We start from the raw sequence: 6207 nt of genomic DNA on the forward strand, positions 1-6207 counted from the left end.
TATCATTCTTTATATATACTTTTAAAATCCATCTGGAATATATTATGCAATTAAGTGGGAATCTAATCTCCCTGCCAAAAATGGTGAGCGAGTTGTCTCAGCCCCTGCTTATTACATAATCCATTTTTCTCCTGCTGAGCTAACATACTACCTGTATCATTTAATGATTTTACTGTTATAGCAAACCACCTCAAACCTTAGTGACTTACAACAGCAATAATTCATTGTTGTTCACTTGGGCAGATCTGTTGATCTGGGCCATGCTTGGTTGATCTCCACTGGGCTCACTCATGTGTCCCTGGTCAGCTGGTGGCTCAGTTGGAGACTGGATGGCCTGGGATGTACTTACTCACATATTTGGCAGTTGGCTCACAGTTAGATGGGATCATTGTGCCACATGTCTCTCCTGGACCAGCAGGCTGGCCTGGTTTTATTCACATGGTGGCTACAGGTCCCAATGTACAACTATTCTTCAAGCCTCTGCCCTGTGTCTAATTCCCTATAGGTTTTGACCAACCCAGATCAAAGGGGTGAGGAAATAGACTCTGCCTCCTTATTGGATGAGTAGAGAATTAATTGTGGGCATTTTTGCAATATACCCTACTTTTTTTTTTTTTGAACATAATACTAAATTAGCAAAATGTTTTAGAAGATAATTTTTTTCCCTTCCATAACCCTTAGACTTAAGTTTTCTATACTTTCGATTTTCAAACCTAAATTTTTATTGTCATTACAATATTATTTATTCATAATCACTTTTGGTCTATAAACTGTGGAGATAATTTATCTTATAATTAATTAAATTTGTCAAGGGTTGTTAAAAGCAAACAGAGCATCTGTACTGTTTTCAGGTTAGTGAGACTGCCTGAATACTACTCACCTGTGTGCTTAGTTATGGTCAGTTGTTTTGGGGATGGAATCTGTGATTCAGTCTCCCTCTAGGGCTCCGCATTAGCCCTGTCCAGGGTGGGCTTCATGGACATGCGACCTGCTCAGTCATGCAGAACTCTGTTTGGTTTAAAGCCCTATGGTTGCCTTCTTGAAATTCTTCATACTTTTGAACGAGAGGCCCTCTATTTTCCTTTTGCTCTGGGCCCCTCAAATACTGTAGATGGTCCTGGCCCTGTCAGGATACTAACTAATTTCTCATGAGTAGAGTAAGAAAACTGGGAGTTCAAATACAGAACAGAGTTCAAAAACAGAATGGCTTTATGACTATACCTCTAAGTTCCCCAGAGTTGGAGAAAAAGGGATGCAGTAGGCATCAGTGAGAACAACTCTGGGGGCAGCTTAAGAGTTTCTTTCTGGGAAAGGCATCTTGGTTAACTGATCATGAGTGATAAGGCTTATCTCATTTAGGAATATCATTTTGCAATTAGTTGTCTCTAGGCATGTTGTGGGTACCAGCCTCGTTTTAGACTTCCAACAGGTGGGTCACTAGCTCCAAGATGTGCCATCAATAATTATGAGATCTGGTGCACAAGGGGGTCAGCCAAACACTTTTCTCCCATTTTCAACTGCAAGTCATTTCCTATATCCTGTATTTTTGATTGGCTAGGAACCCCACAACACACATTTCCACATTAGCATTTTACTCTTACTAGCAGGCCTTTGCTACATAGTATCTACCTTCCATCATATCACATTCCATGGAGGGCATCTACCAGGCACCCCTTCCTGAGGTCAGCCTATGGCTGAAGCAAGGAGAGGGGACTGGGGCTATCACTCTAGGAAAAGCATCTTGTGATACATCCTCCAGTGAATGAGGATTTTCCAGTTGCCCACTACAATTTCAATAATTTAGTCTAGAATTTGGAAAAAAAAAAGTATTCCTTTTTGAAAAGAGCTTTCAACTTTACATCTGGCTTTAAAGGCATAATGTTGAAAGAAAGTAACCATGTCAAGAATTTCTTTTTGTCAGCGGTTAGAAACCTACATTTCCTCATTTGTACAATTGGAATCCTGCCTTGTCAATCTGAATATATTTTTGGAGGACCTAAGAAAGGAAGTAAGGGAAGAGAAGGGAAATTCATGTTTATTGAGCATCTGTTGAGTCTGAGGTAAATTTCATTTATTACTTCAGTCAATAATCACAATCATCTTGTGAAGATGGCATTATTGTTCCCAATAATGGATCCCAAGTTATGGATGAAGAGCTTGAGACTCCAAGCAGGGTTAAGCAACTTGCTCAGTGTTACACAGATATTAAGCCATCTATTCCAAAGTCCGTGCTTTAGTATGTCGTGTGCCATATTTAATCATTTCCATGTGGAATGTAGACATCCTAGGTTTTCTTTAGTGAAACTATAGTCAGGTTAAAGAAAAAGGAGATTCATGGAAACTATTTGTACATACTATGTTGTATATATATATATATTCATGATCATCCAATATTCGTTGGGTATACACATATCAGAAAGGTAGCAAAATCTGAAGAGTTCCCCAAAGTATATATTACATCTGAAACTTGACTATCAGAGGAAGAGGTAATGTTGTTAATTTGTTCACTTATACCGAATTCAGTTTCTTTGCTATCAAATTCTAATGCTTATTGCATTTGGCAGAAAAGCTTTGGAAAATAAGTTCTCTTTCATGTTATAAAAATTTTATGTACATTTGTTAGTCAAAGCAAGACTGATTGGCTGAATTGAAATTGGGGACATTTAGACTTACCCTACAGTTTGGCTTTGTGTTTTGATGCTTTTATGTGTACTGAGTTTTTTTTTTTTCCCTTCCCACTTGAACACTAACCCTCTGTTGTAGCAGAGGAAAAATGTTTACTAATCTAAAAGTTTGTGTCAGATGACATATGTGTGATGTAATGACTGATAGTCATTAGTGTTCTAGAAAGGCACTTGGCTGATTTTTCTATTCTGCAAAACAGAGGTTGTATTAGGCATAATTTTAAACAGAGATCCTGTGGTTTGGAGTTTGCTATTTGTTACTTTTTCTGTACTTAAAACTTCCTTCCACTTTGTTTATTTGTATGGTATTGATGTATAAAAATCATTTTAAGTCATGCAGAAGTCTAAGAGCTTTTTGGTCCATGACTTTTTAAATGAACATGATTTTGGCTGATAACACAAAGGAATATGTGATGAAACATTCAGGCCTACTTTCCTCCTTGCCATTGGCAAGTAAAAACAATATGCTGATAGATTGAGAAGGAGGTATTAGGGATTTGGTGATGTTGCTGCATTTGTTTTTCTTCTAACTACTTAAGAGCCAAGAAGAAAATTCTTTCTCCTCTGAAGGAGATAGAAAAAACAGGTGAGAAAAGAGGCACAGAAATTTGCAGCCATATGTTTGGGGATGAATGCAAGTGGTAAGTTAAAAAATGGAGTTTATATGATCTTATCCCATAATTCTACTCTTGGCTATTTATCTAAGAAAATAGTTCACAAAGGGAAAAAAATACATCCATCAGGTTGGTCATTTATAACATTAATCACTATAAACTAGCTTTCCATGGTTAGAAAATGATTAACTTTATTGTAGTGCTACCATTTGATATGATCTCATTTCATATCATTATTTCATTTCATCATTTAAAAAAACTAGAATAATATAAACATTTCAAATAATTGAAAATAGCAGTTAGTATGTAGTAAGTTTCAAATAATGAAATAGATGTATCTATAGTAGGTAAGTGTGCAAAGATGTGGAAGGAATATAAAAAAATTGAAAATGGTGCACATTTGTTTTAGATGACTTTAAATTCTTAAGCAGTTTCCTTTTATATTATAATGATCACAATTTGATAAGCATGAAAATAATTTTTCACAATATGTAAATGTACTTAACACTATTGAACTATATACTTAAAAAAAGGATAATAAATCTTATGTTCTGTGTATTTTACAATTTTTAAAAATAATAACTTTTTAAAAATGGGATGTGATCACAAACTCCTGGTCTTCATTGGTATTTTCTGAAGGAAGTATTATCTCTCTCCCCTATATACCCTGTAAACTCATTTCTCTATTCCCTGAATGTTTAGAACTTTGGATTATTGTACCATATATGAATTAGTTTATTCCTATTCACTCAAAAGGGAGCAATTAGATAACTGAATGGTCTGCTTGAATTAGTATATGAATAAGGATGAGGGTTGTCTTACTCTGTCTCATTCTCACCTCACTAGTCCGTCAACGAAACTAGAGGAATATACAAAGCTCTTCTAAAATTATGTAAATTTTTCTTCCACTAGGTAAGAGTGCAATCTAGAATGTAATCTCCAAAGTGTGTTTGTTATAAGTGTATCACTGATATATTTAGTATATGTGTGTGGCTATAAGGTCTGTTCCAACAGAAATATACTTCAAGCTGCAAGTATGAGCCACATATGTAATTTAAGTTTTCTAGTGGCCACATTTAGAAAAAAACCAAAATGAAACAAGTGAAATTAATCTTGATAATGTGTTTTATTTAACCCTATATATGTAAAACGTCATTTCAACATGTAATCAAATCAAAATTATCAAGATATTTTGTATTTTTTTCATGGTAAGTCTTCAATACCTTGTTTAGTTTACATTTGCAGCACTTTTCAAGCTCTGAGTAGCCATATGTGGCTAGTGGCTACCTCAGCAGACATTATAGTTCTAGCTACAGATAATTGTGAACTCATAGTTTTATATTGTTTCTTGTAATGTCTCTTGTTTTTTTCTTTCCTCTAATCCTTTTATTTATTTATTTATTGTTATTTTTTAAATATATTTTTAAAAAGATTTATTTATTTATTATTTATATATAGAGAGAGAATCTCAAGTACACTACCGGCTGAGCTTGGGACTAGATCTCAGGACCCTGAGATCATGACCTAAGTGGAAAACAAGAGTTAGATGCTTAATCCACTGAGCCACCCATGGCCCCTATTTTTTATTCTTTAAAGATTTATTTATTTATTTGAGAGAGAGAGAGAGGGAGAGAGAGAGAGAGAGAGAGAGATCATGCTAGCAGGGGGAGGGGCAGAGGGAAAGAATCTCAGACTCCCCACTCAGTGCAGAGCCTATGCTGGCCTCCATCTCCTGACCCTGAGATCATGACCTGAGGTGAAATCAAGAGCGGAGCACAACCGCTCAACCAACTGAGCTCACCAGCCACCCCTCCTTAATACCTTTAAATTGTAGCTCTTGATAAGACAATCATTGATGCAATGATTTTCACTCACTGGTTGTGCATAGCAGGCGGTGGGAAGCACTCTTAGGTGATTGGGGGACTACCAGGAAACTTTGCTCACATAAACCATGCCTTCAGGTATTGTTACAAAAAAAAAGAAAAATAAAAGCATCAAATTTTGTGTCAACAGACTTGGGTCCTAGTTCCAGCTCTTTATGTTTCTTTGACTTTGGGTATGTCACTTGGCTTCTTCACTTTTATCTTTGGACACCTTAGAACCTGTCTGAGCAGCATCCAGCATGGTGCTTATCTTCTAGTAAAAATTTCAATAAATATTTATTGTATCTGCATAATGGTTAAGGCAACGGACTTAGAATCTTAAATTTCCATCAATTCAGAATTTCAGAAACAAATGGGCCTTTAGGGTCATTTAGTATAAGCCTGGGGTGTGTTTTTTGGCCAGTCAACATTTATTTGGTGAACGCTAATGATAGTGATCTGAGTAACAGGGCTTTTTGAAACTGAATTAGTTTTCAAACAAGATATACAAGTGCAGAGTGGTATTATGGCATTGGAGTTATGCTTCCTTCGATTTATGTATGAAACACTAATTGACGTTAATGGGGGTTGTACATCAAGGGGAAAACAGACCTATTTGTATATAAAAACATTCTACTTTTAATATCCATCTGGTATGCTTTACTTCCCTGGGTCATATATATTTTTTTTATAAACTGAATGCATACTTCTTTATCTGCATGTTCTTCAATTGATAGTTGGTTTTTCTGTTTGCTAATATTAGTGTGAATACCTACTTAGATTGTACATTCAGTATTAGGATTTTATTTTGGCAAATTTTTCAACTTCAGAAATTTGATCATCTGTCTGATATAAAGTATTCTAAACCAAAAGTAATCAGGGGTACCCTCTTCTGCTAAAATTTCTTTCTATTTGTTGTTTGATCTTTTAAAAAAATTAGTCCTTTGAGATACTCAGAAACAAGATGTTTCTAATATTACAATAAAACTATTAATGAACCCATTATAAGGAAATGAAAATCTTATCTTTTTGTATTAGTGATGAGAG

The 6207-nt window shown here is 35.3% G+C and overlaps 1 protein-coding gene across 3 annotated transcripts in view; it reads left to right on the forward strand.

Moving 5' to 3' along the window:
• The window catches only part of BBS9 (Bardet-Biedl syndrome 9), a 464828-nt gene that overhangs the window by 241545 nt on the left and 217076 nt on the right, over positions 1–6207 (forward strand). The gene's annotated exons all lie outside the window — the stretch shown is intronic.

The sequence above is a fragment of the Halichoerus grypus genome, chromosome 12 (assembly GCF_964656455.1).
Source record: "Halichoerus grypus chromosome 12, mHalGry1.hap1.1, whole genome shotgun sequence".
NCBI classification, from domain to species: Eukaryota; Metazoa; Chordata; class Mammalia; order Carnivora; family Phocidae; genus Halichoerus; species Halichoerus grypus.